Raw genomic sequence first — 13367 nt, 5'->3', positions numbered from 1 at the left:
TTTGAAATAAATACGGAATCAGTGGAAGATAAGTTTATACTATGGGATGCAATGAAAGCATTCATTAGAGGGCAAATAATAAGTTATGTAACCAAGATGAAGAAGGACTATAATCAGGAAACAGAGCAGTTGGAAAGGGAAATAGTAAATATAGAAAAAAAATTAGCAATGAAGGAAGATACAACTAAAAGAAGAGAATTGGTGGATAAAAAAAATAAAATATGAAACATTACAAACATATAAGGTAGAGAAGAATATAATGAAGACAAAACAGAAATATTATGAACTGGGTGAAAAAACGCACAAAATCCTAGCATGGCAGCTTAAGACAGAACAAGCTAAGAAAATGGTATTGGCATCAAGGAAAAAAGACAAACAAATTACATATAATCCAAAAGAAATTAAGGCAAACTTTAGAGAATTCTATGAACAATTATACCGAACTGAAAACGAAGGGAAAGAAGGGAAAATAGATGAATTTTTGACTAAAATTGAACTACCAAAACTACAAATAGAGGATCAAAATACATTAACTGAACCATTTGGAACAGTAGAAATACAAGAGATAATAAAAAAATTACCAAATAATAAGACACCAGGAGAGGATGGATTTCCAATAGAATTCTACAAAACATTTAAAGACTTATTAATTCCACCCCTCCTGGATGTAATCAACCAGATTGATGAAACACAAAGCTTACCAGATTCATGTAAAACAGCAATAATTACAGTAATACTAAAACAAGGGAAAGATCCACTCTCACCAGCGTCATATAGACCAATATCTTTACTAAACACAGATTATAAGATAATAGCTAAACTATTAGCAAACAGATTTGCAGAGCAGGTACCGAAAATGGTAAATTTAGACCAAACTGGATTTATCAAAAAAAGACGCACAACAGACAATATTTGTAAATTTATTAACTTAATTCATGCAGTAGAAGGAAATAAAGCACCTGCAGTAGCAGTTGCTTTAAACGCAGAGAAGGCCTTCGACAGAGTAGAATGGAATTATTTGTTCAAAGTATTGCAAAAATTCAGTTTACCAGAGAAGTATATTAATTGGATTAAAGCATTATATAAGGGACCGTTAGCGAAAGTGACAGTAAATGGACATGTATCAAAGCAATTTAACTTAAGCAGGTCAACGCGGCAGGGATGCCCACTATCACCTTTATTGTTTGCGTTAGCTATAGAACCACTAGCAGAATTGATAAGAATAGATAATAATATAAAAGGAATAAAAATAGAAGACAAGGAATATAAAATCAGTCTATTTGCAGATGATGTTATAGTGTACTTAACAGAACCAGAACTATCAATAAAAGAATTATATAAGAAATTGAAGGAATATGGAGAAGTGTCGGGTTACAAGATAAATGCAAATAAAAGTGAAGCAATGCCTATGAATAATGCGGATTTCTCAAAATTTAAGAAGGAATCTCCATTTAAATGGCAAATGCAAGCAGTAAGATACCTAGGTGTACAAATAAACAAAAATCTCATCCAATTATATAAACTCAATTATTATCCACTAATGAAAAAATTACAGGACGATTTAGAGCATTGGAAAGATTTACCACTAACACTAATAGGAAGGATAAACTGTATTAAAATGAACATTTTTCCAAGGATATTATACTTATTTCAGGCATTGCCAATACAACTGACAGAAAAATTCTTCAAAGAGTTAAAGAAAATAATAAGGAAATTTTTATGGAGAGGGGGGAAACCGAGGATAGCACTAGATAAATTAACAGAATGGTATAAACAAGGAGGCTTACAATTGCCAAACTTTAAAAATTATTATAGAGCCGCACAATTAAGATACCTATCAGATTTTTATCAAACAAGGGAAAAACCAGACTGGACGAGATTAGAATTAGATAAAATAGGGGAAAAGATATCTGAACACATATTATATAAATGGGATGAAAAATTGGTACAACATAGAAGTTCTCCAGTATTACATCATCTCCTCAATATTTGGAAGAAGATTCATGTAGAAAGAAATAAAACAAATTATCAATTACCAAAACTAATATTGACGCAAAATAAGTTACTCCCTTTTACAATAGATAACCTTTCCTTTAGAGAATGGGAAAAAAAAGGGATTAAAAGAATAGAAAATTGTTTTTCAGGAAGTAGATTCTTATCCTTTGAACAAATGAGAGATAAGTACAATATAACTGGAGATACAGCGCTGGCATATTACCAACTGAGATCCTACTTGAAGGATAAATTAGGAAGCAATTTGAGTTTGCCAGAGGGAAGTAACCTTGAATATGTGATTACAGATACAATGTTAATCAAAAGATTTATAACAAATATGTATATTAAACTGCAAGAAAAGGAGAATGAGGAAACAAATGGTAAAACTAAACAAAAATGGGAACAAAAAAGGAAACATGGGAGAAATTATGTTCTGGAATGATGAGAAATACAATAAATACGAGGCTACGTATGATACAATATAACTGGTTACACAGACTATACATTACACCTCAAAAGTTAAATAAATGGGACCCAACAGTATCTGATAGATGTTTTCGATGTAAAAAAGAAATGGGAACAACAATTCATGCAATCTGGACATGTGAGAAAGTAGAAAAATTTTGGGAAGATCTCAATCAGATATTAAATAAAATAACAGAAAACAATATACCAAAGAATCCAGAGATCTTTCTCCTAAGTAACATAAAAAACAAAGAATTTGGAATTGATTTGGAGGATGCACAAAAAAGATTTGTTAAGATAGCTCTAGCCGTAGCAAAAAAATGTATTATGTCAACCTGGAAATTGGAAGATAATCTGAAAATACAACAATGGTATATAGAAATGAATAAATGTATTCCATTAGAAAAAATACATATAGTTTAAGAAATAATATTGAAATATTCGAACAAATATGGGAGCCTTACATTAAATACAATAGCGAAAACCTACCGGGGACAATCATTACCTCAGTTGATGGAAGGAGAAGGAAAGAAAAGAATGGACTCAGTAGAATTTCTGGTGTATTTTTGTTGAATGACAACATTGTCTGACTGGTTTAATGTAACCTAGATTGTATACCTAAAATGGATGGGAGGGGGGGGTGGGGGGTGGCTTGGGAGGAGGGAGGTGGGGGGGAGAAAAAGTCACTGTATATGTGTGAAAAAGAAAAAGTGTGTATCATGGCTAATGTGATTTATGGTGTGAAAAATAAAAAATTTTTAAAAAAACAAACAAAGGGACTAAAAGAAAGATAAAAAAATGTATTATGCACTTAAATATAAAATGAATAAATGAAAAAGACAAAACAAAAAAAGATATTGCTATTCTACAAAATCTACCCCCTTCCCTTCCAAATTTGTTCATGGTTGCATATAATTTACTACCATTTTTTTTTTCTTTGGCTTGGCTTCGCGGATGAAGATTTATGGAGGGGGTAAAAAGTCCATGTCAGCTGCAGGCTCGTTTGTGGCTGACAAGTCCGATGCGGGACAGGCAGACACGGTTGCAGCGGTTGCAGGGGAAAATTGGTTGGTTGGGGTTGGGTGTTGGGTTTTTCCTCCTTTGCCTTTTGTCAGTGAGGTGGGCTCTGCGGTCTTCTTCAAAGGAGGTTGCTGCCCGCCAAACTGTGAGGCGCCAAGATGCACGGTTTGAGGCGTTATCAGCCCACTGGCAGTGGTCAATGTTGCAGGCACCAAGAGATTTCTTTAGGCAGTCCTTGTATCTTTTCTTTGGTGCACCTCTGTCACGGTGGCCAGTGGAGAGCTCGCCATATAACACGATCTTGGGAACGCGATGGTCCTCCATTCTGGAGACGTGACCCATCCAGCGCAGCTGGATCTTCAGCAGCGTGGACTCGATGCTGTCGACCTCTGCCATCTCGAGTACTTCGACGTTAGGGATGAAAGCGTTCCAATGGATGTTGAGGATGGAGCGGAGACAACGCTGGTGGAAGCGTTCTAGGAGCCGTAGGTGGAGAGGACTAAAATCACAAACAATATCTGAATAATCTTATAAATGATGAAAATAGTTGATAAAAGAACTCCATCAATTAAAAAAATTCAAACCAGTTGCATTGGTAGAGCATCTGATTTTTTCCAAAGTTAAAAATGCCATCGTATTAGATCAAGTATGAATAGGAGGGAGAGCATCTTTCCATTTCATCAGTATTGAATGTCTAGCATAGTGGCTTGCAACCTTTTTCTTTTCACTCACATACCACCTTAAGTAATCCCTATGCCATTGGTGCTCTGATTAGTAAGGGATTGCTTAAGATGGTATGTGGGTGGGAAGGGAAGGTTGAGAATTACTGCTCTGGACCCAATTGTTACTGAAATATTTTGCTGGAGAAAATTTGTCATTGGCCCATTTCATTTGGAGTTATGAAACTGTACACATAATGAATCAATTAGGAACGATTAAAACAGTAGTTTTCAAACTTTTTCTTTCCACCCACATACCACCTTAAGTAATTCCTTACTAATCACAGAGCACCTACGGCATAGGAAATACTTAGTCTAGCAATAAGGGAAGCAAAGGTGATTACATGGGATTGAGAGACTTATAGCTGATATTGCCACTACGAGTGAAAGAAACCCGCTGAGTTGAGCAGAGTTTCAGTTCAACTGATTTACTATTTCAAAATCACGCACTTCAGAGGCCCACGTTTAAGAGGCCTGCACTTCCCAGTGACCTTTGCACCCTGTGGGACGGAAGTGATGTCGGCTTCCGGACTGAGGCTTTTCCCCGCACTGAGAGTTCCTGTGGATGCCGCTGGCTGTGGACCCAGTGCATCACACTGTGTTTGGGGACTGCTGTGGAAAACCAGTGTGATGATGGATGGAAACTCTGAAAACACCCCACCAAACTCGTTGTCTGAATACGTGATGGAATCCAGGTCAGGATCCAGCAATTTGGCTTCATCAAAGGAAAAGGTCTGGAATGTCTTTGGTTCGACCAGCTGTCGCCCCTTCAGATTCATGAGCAAACAGTGCACACGGAGGAAGTCTGCATCCAACAATGGTTGTGATACCATGGCTAGCATAAATGTTCATGTGAAGCAGCTGGAACTGAATTACAAAAGGATAGTCTGCGTGCCGTAGGTGCAGTTGGTGCTGCTGTTGGCTGCCATGAGCTCTGGTCCAGCCCTTCTGGTTCAGGTATCGTAGTTCGAGGGGAGAAGGGTGCTGATTTCTGCTCCTGTGTCGACCAGGGATCTGTTCCTAGAGTGTCAGCCCCAGACATATAGAAGGTTATCACGGTGGCCAGCCACCGTAGCCATCAGCGATGGCTGGCTCTTTTGTTTCCCTGGAACGAGCATGGCAGTCGGCATCGGCAAGCCCCGGATCTCCACTTTTGATGGTAAAAACATCAAGACTCAGAAATAGTGACATTTCTTGCCTTTGGTGTTGCAGGTTTTGCCACTGGGATGTGGTGTGGCTTTCAGCTGTGAGGCAGCACTAACCCCGATGCTGGCTCCGCAATTTGTTTGGCGTTCATTTGCACGAGCGACCACCTTTCGCGCATCAGAGAAGACCTCGTTTGCTAGTAGGAGGTACATGTCCTCTGGCACCTGTTCCAAAAAGATCTGTTCAAAGAGTAAACATGGCCTATGGCCATCTGATAGTGCCAGCATGTCACTCATCAAGGGTGACGGCACGTGGATGCCAAAGCCATGCATATGTAACAATCGCATGACCTGTTCGCGGCATGAGAGGCAGAATGTGCTGACCAACAGGGCTTTGAGTGCTTCATACTTGCCAGCCTCCAGGGGCGGCTGCAGAAAGTTGATTACTCGGCCCACTGTTTCCTGGCTACCACGTAATAGTACCTGGTCTCATCGAAGACAATGTTCCTGACCCGGAAATGGGCCTCTGCTTGTTGAAACCAGATGAGGTGCTGAGTGGTCCAGAAAGCTGGCAGTTTAAGCGAAACTGTGTTCTGAAGAGCCGAGTCTCTCATGTTGTCCTTGTCGATTGTGTCGGGTCCGAATACCATTGGACCTTTGGGGTCACCAGTGTAGCTGATATGCCACTGTGAGCAGAGTTTCAGTCAAACCGATTTACTAATTCAAAAATCACACATGTTGGAGTAAATCTTAGCCAATTAAACTTTAGAAAAGTAGGCTCAATGTACTACCTTAAATTGTAAAATTGAGTCACGACCACAAAAAGAAGAAGAATTTACTTATTTTAAAATAGAATTCCATGTAATATCTGAAAATGAAAGCTGAAGATCTTGCTCCCTTTTTAATCTTATCTAGGTAATTGTCCCGAGACTTAAAAAATAAATCATATATAGCTGATATCAACTTTTTTGATTCAGTTTAAATTTATAAATCATCTCTAAAGTATTAATATAAATGTCCTGAGGATTTCTCAACAATAAAAAAAAATTCAAAGAGCATAAGCATTTCCTGATGAAGTAAAAATCAAATTGTGGCGTATTTATTGAGGTTTGCCATCCAGTCTATCAATTCCTGACAGTCATAAAGCAGCTCTTATGCCTTCCTGGATGAGATCTGTAACTCTGTGCAGAGTATTTCAGTTTTTTTTAGGTGAGTGAGAAAATGGTAGACATTTTTGGTAAAAGTTAGCAATGGTCAAGCGTGTTCTATCGTCTGGTGTTTCGGTTTATGCGTTGAAGGTATTTGGGAAGTTCCTTTAAGCTAGCCTGATTAAAATGTTTCATGTAGTTGTTCAAATGCAAGACTTTTGATGTAGTGCAGTCAGAACACAAGAGGTGAATTCCCTCAAGATTACAGGGTCGAGACTTCAGCATAGAATGAGCTAAATGAGGGTAGCAGTCAAGATATAAACACCACAAAGGGTTAACCATGGGTTTTGTTTCATGCTAAATGGAGTACCTGCATAGCTTCTTGTATCCCTTCTAACTCAACTAGTAATAGACACATCAAGCTGTGGAACAAAACTTCAATTTCACAGTGAAGCTTGTGGTATGAGTGTAACATTTTGGCTTGGGCAGAAAATTAGTTAACTGCAAGCAGAGAGTAGGCATAAATAGGATTGTCCTGTGACCACTCTAGGCTTTTTCAGGTGCATTCTACACTAAGAATGCGCCTGAAGAAGCAGAAGCGGCCCTTTAAATTGCTGTTCATGTGGTAGCGTTTAAACCGCAACGCTGGCCACCTGAAGGACTCAGCTGTACAGGACGCGGCTCTGAGCACACTCCGGCTCCTGCCCAGTGTCAGCTGTGATCAGCAGCCTGATCCTTTAACATCCACTTTCAGCCAGCTGCATTCAGGTGGCTGGGGGAGCCACTGAGCTGAGTTGAATATCCCTCTCGGAGGAGGGTTACATAGCTTGCCTCAAGAGCGCCTTCTGCACATTCAGGTGGCCTCAAAACAGCTGCATATTGCCTAAACATGCGGCTTTACGTGCGGGGCAATTGGCCACCTGAAAGTGCCTTATGTACCTGCATTCCATGGAATGACTATTAGTTGATGTAAAAATAGCCAGAAAAGTAAGTTGTGAAGAGGAGAACAAGGCTGCAGGGGGAATTATAGTTAGGTTTTAAGTATGGATAAATGCTTGGCAAATTGAGTATGATGGGGGAAATGTGTAATTCTCCCTTTTGGCAGTAAAAGTAAAAAAAAATCTGTGCTGGGACTTTTTTTTTAAATTTTTTTTATTTTTCACACCATAAACCACACTGACCAAGATACATACATTTTCCTTTTCAAATATATACAGTGTCATTTTCTCCCCCGTCCCTCCTCCCATCCCACCCTCCCTACCTCCCCACCATTCATTTAAAGTACAAAATCTAAGACACATTAAACCAGTCAAACAATGTTGTCATTCAATAAAAATAAACAAGAAATTCCACTGAGTCAGTTCTTTTCATTTCCTTCTCCTTTCGTTAATTTAGGTGGTAGATGTCCCCGGTAGGTTTTCTCTATTGTGTTTCATGTATGGCTCCCATATTTGTTCAAATATTTCAATATTATTTCTTAAATTATATGTTATTTTTTCTAATGGAATACATTTATTCATTTCTACATACCATTGTTGTATTCTCAAATTATCTTCCAATTTCCAGGTTGAGATAATACATTTTTTTGCTACGGCTAGAGCTATCTTAACAAATCTTTTTTGTGCACCATCCAAATCAAGTCCAAATTCTTTATTTTTTATGTTACTTAGGAGGAAGATCTCTGGGTTTTTTGGTATATTGTTTTCTGTAATTTTATTTAATATCTGGTTTAGATCTTCCCAAAATTTTTCTACTTTCTCACATGTCCAGATTGCATGAATTGTTGTTCCCATTTCTTTTTTACAACGAAAACATCTGTCAGATACTGTTGGGTCCCATTTATTTAACTTTTGAGATGTAATGTATAGCCTGTGTATCCAGTTATACTGTATCATACGTAACCTCGTATTTATTGTATTTCTCATCGTTCCAGAGCATAACTTCTCCCATGTTTCCTTTATCTTTATATTTAAATCTTGTTCCCATTTTTGTTTAGTTTTACCATTTGTTTCCTAATTCTCCTTTTCTTGTAGTTTAATATACATATTTGTTATAAATCTTTTGATTGTCATTGTATCTGTAATCACATATTCAAAGTTACTTCCCTCTGGTAACCTCAGACTACTTCCTAATTTGTCCTTCAAGTAGGATCTCAATTGGTAATATGCCAACACTGTATCTTGAGTTATATTATATTTATCCTTCATGTGTTCAAAGGATAATGATATATTTCCTGAAAAACAATTTTCTATTCTTTTGATCCATTTTTTCTCCCATTCTCTAAAGGAAAGGTTATCTATTGTAAAAGGGAGTAACTGATTTTGCGTCATTGTTAGTTTTGGTAATTGGTAATTTGTTTTATTCCTTTCTACATGAATCTTCTTCCAAATATTGAGCAGATGATGTAATACTGGAGAACTCCTATGTTATACCAATTTTTCATCTCATTTATATAATATGTGTTCAGGTATCTTTTCCCCTATTTTATCTAGTTCTAATCAGTCCAATCTGGCTTTTCCCTTGTTTGATAAAAATCTGATAGGTATCTTAATTGTGCGGCTCTATAATAATTTTTAAAGTTTGGCAATTGTAAGCCTCCTTGTTTATACCATTCTGTTAATTTATCTAGTGCTATCCTCGGTTTCCCCCCTTTCCATAAAAATTTCCTTATTATTTTCTTTAACTCCTTGAAGAATTTCTCTGTCAAGTGTATTGGCAATGCCTGAAATAGGTATAGTATACTTGGGAAAATGTTCATTTTAATACAGTTTATCCTTCCTATTAGTGTTAGTGGTAAATCTTTCCAATGCTCTAAATCACCCTGTAATTTTTTTCATTAGTGGATAATAATTGAGTTTATATAGATGGACGAGATTTTTATTTATTTGTATACCTAGGTATCTTATTGCTTGCATTTGCCATCTGAATGGTGATTCCTTCTTAAATTTTGAGAAATCCGCATTATTCATTGGCATTGCTTCACTTTTATTTACGTTAATCTTGTAACCCGACACCTCTCCATATTCCTTCAATTTCTTATATAATTCTTTTATTGATAGTTCTGGTTCTGTTAAGTATACTATAACATTGTCCGCAAATAGACTGATTTTATATTCCTTATCTTTTATTTTTATCCCTTTTATATTATTTTCGGTTCTTATCAATTCTGCTAGTGGTTCTATAGCTAACGCGAACAATAAGGGTGATAGTGGACATCCCTGCCTTGTTGATCTGCTTAAATTAAATTGCTTTAATATATATCCATTTACTGTCACTTTCGCCAATGGCCCCTTATATAATGCTTTAATCCAATTAATATACTTCTCTGGTAAACTGAATTTTTGCAATACTTTGAATAAATAATTCCATTCTACTCTGTCAAAGGCCTTCTCTGCGTCTAAAGCAATTGCTACTGTTGGTGCTTTACTCCCTTCTACTGCATGAATTAAGTTAATAAATTTACAAATATTGTCTGTTGTCCGTCTTTTTTTTAATAAATCCAGTTTGGTCTAGATTTACCATTTTAGGTACATAATCTGCTAATCTGTTTGCTAATAGTTTAGCTATTATCTTATAATCTGTGTTAAGTAATGATATTGGTCTATATGACGCTGGTGCGAGTGGATCTTTCCCTTACTTTGGTATTACTGTAATTATTGCTGTTTTACATGAATCTGGTAAGCTTTGTGTGTTTGTCAATCTGGTTGATTACTTCCAGGAGGGGAGGAATTAATAAATCTTTAAATGTTTTATAGAATTCTATTGGTAATCCATCCTCTCCTGGTGTTTTATTATTTGGTAGTTTTTTATTATCTCTTGTATTTCTACTATTTCAAATGGTTCTGTTAATTTATTTTGTTCCTCTATTTGTAATTTTGGTAGTTCAATTTTAGTTAAAAATTCATCTATTTTGCCTTCTTTCCCTTCATTTTCAGTTTGGTATAATTGTTCATAGAATTCTCTAAAGTTTTCATTAATCTCCGTTGGATTATATGTGATTTGTTTGTCTTTTTTCCTTGATGCCAATACCATTTTCTTAGCTTGTTCTGTCTTAAGCTTCCATGCTAGAATTTTATGCGTTTTTTCCCCTAGTTCATAATATTTCTGTTTTGTCTTCATTATGTTGTTCTTCACCTTATATGTTTGTAGTGTTTCATATTTTATTTTTTTATCTGCCAATTCTCTTCTTTTAGTTGTATCCTTCTTCATTGCTAATTCTTTTTCTATATTTACTATTTCCCTTTCCAACTGCTCTGTTTCCTGATGGTAGTCCTTCTTCATCTTGGTTACATAACTTATTATTTGCCCTCTAATGAATGCTTTCATTGCATCCCATAGTATAAAATTATCTTTCACTGATTCTGTATTTATTTCAAAGTACATTTTAATTTGTCTTTCAATGAATTCTCTAAAATCCTGCCTTTTAAGTAGCATGGAGTTTAATCTCCATCTATACATTCTTGGAGGGATGTCCTCTAACTCTATTGTCAATATCAAGGGTGAATGGTCCGATAATATTCTAACTTTATATTCTGTTTTTCTTACTCTCGCTGATAACAGAAATAGGTCTATTCTTGAGTATGTTTTATGTCTACCCGAATAATATGACTATTCCTTTTCCTTTGGGTGTTATATCCAAAAGTTGCATTTCTTTCATCGATTTAATTATAAATTTGGTTACTTTGTTCTTTCTGTTAATTTTTTTCCCAGTTTTGTCCATATTTGAATCCAAATTAAGATTGAAATCCCCTCCTATTAATATGTTCCCTTGCGTATCTGCTATCTTCAAAAAAATATCTTGCATAAACTTTTGATCTTCTTCGTTAGGTGAATATACATTGAGTAGATTCCAAAACTCCGAATATATCTTACATTTTATCATTACATATCTCTCTGCTGGATCTATTATTTCCTCTTCTATTTTAATTGGTATATTTTTACTGATTAATATAGCTACTCCTCTTGCTTTTGAATTATATGACGCTGCTGTTACATGTCCTACCCAATCTCTCTTTAATTTCTTGTGCTCCAATTCAGTTAAGTGTGTTTCTTGGACAAATGCTATATCAATTTTTTCTTTTTTCAGTAAATTTAGCAGTTTCTTCCTTTTGATTTGGTTATGTATTCCGTTAATATTTAAAGTCATATAGTTCAACGTAGCCATTTCATACTTTGTTTATCTTCCCTTTCCGTTTCTCCATCATCACCTTTCCTTCTTATCCATTTCTGTTTTCTTGTTTTGAACACTTTATAAGACAACATTTATAAAACATCAAACATTTTCCTTATTTTCCTACTTAAAACTTTTTTAACCCCATTCTCCCCTCCCCCTCCTGAGTTGTCCTTTATCCCTTGTCGGACAACCACATCTCCCCTCTCCATTTGGGTTTGCGAATTCACTCGCAAGCGTCAACTGATTTTGCAGTGACCGCTATTCCCCCCCACCCAGCCCCCCCCAGAAAAGATTTCAATTTTCATATATAACAAAGGTCACTCTTTTAATTCCCTCCTTATTCCCTCTATTCCCTTTCATTCCCTTATTAATTCTTATCTATACTCTATATATTTTCCTCTAAATATGGATACACACATATACAAACACACCCATATATATATATATATATACCCATATACACACATACATATAGTTCGTGGTCATTTTTACTCTCATTACATGTCTTCATCTCTCTGCTTGTTTTGTAGTTGTTCTGCAAATTTTCATGCTTCCTCTGGATCCGAGAATAGTCTGTTTTGTTGCCCTGGAATAACTATTTTAAGTACACTTGGGTACTTTAACATAAATTTATATCCTTTTTTCCATAAAATCGTTTTTGCTGTATTGAACTCCTTCCTCTTCTTCAGGAGTTCAAAACTTGCGTCTGGATAGAAAAAAAATTTTTGACCTTTGTATTCCAGTGGCTTTTTGTCTTCTCTTATTTTCTTCATTGCTTTCTCCAATATATTTTCTCTTGTTGTATATCTTAAAAATTTTACTAGAATGGATCTTGGTTTTTGCTGCGGTTGTGGTTTCGGGGCTAATGTTCTATGTGCCCTCTCTATTTCCATTTCTTCCTGTAATTCTGGTCTTCCTAGGACCCTGGGGATCCAATCTTTTATAAATTCTCTCATATTCTTGCCTTCTTCATCTTCCTTAAGGCCCACTATCTTTATATTATTTCTTCTATTATAGTTTTCCATTATATCTATGTTCTGAGCTAACAGCTCATGTGCCTCTTTAACTTTTTTATTAGATTCTTCTAATTTCTCTTTTAAGTCCTCTACTTCCATTTCTACGATTATTTCTCGTTCTTCCACATTTTCCACTCTTTTTCCTATCTCTGATATGACCATTTCTATTTTATTCATTTTTTCTTCTGCATTCTTAATTCTTTTTATCTCATTAAATTCTTGTAATTGCCATTCTTTCACTGATTCCTTATATTCTTTAAAAAAAGATATATCCATTGTCTTGCCTTTCTTTTCTTCTTCCATTTCTTTCTGTTCTTCTTCTTCCTCTGGGTTAACCATCTGTTGTTTCCTTGTTTTCTTTTTACCCTCTTCTTTCTTGTTGTCGTTATTTTCCATGCTCTGCACCTGTTGCTGTGTTGCAGGTATCTCTCTCAGCTGTGGAGATCGACTCCACAGCTGTTCCCCCCTCCTGTCAGTGTGTTTTTTTTCATGTGCATCGCGCATGCGCGACTCCTCGCGCATGCGCGGTTGCGCGCTTTTACTCGGCTCCGCGAGCCATTTTTGTAGTCCCGAGCCTGGGACTTCCACTGACCTGAGGGAGCGGGCTTCTCTCTCCGCGGCGGGCCTCCTCGGACAGGTAAGGCCTTCACCTTCTTCTTCCGATGTTCTTTCATCTTCTCTTCTTC

This window comes from Narcine bancroftii, chromosome 1 (genome assembly GCF_036971445.1).
Source record: "Narcine bancroftii isolate sNarBan1 chromosome 1, sNarBan1.hap1, whole genome shotgun sequence".
NCBI lineage: Eukaryota > Metazoa > Chordata > Chondrichthyes > Torpediniformes > Narcinidae > Narcine > Narcine bancroftii.
Note: the sequence above shows the minus strand (reverse complement) of the source record.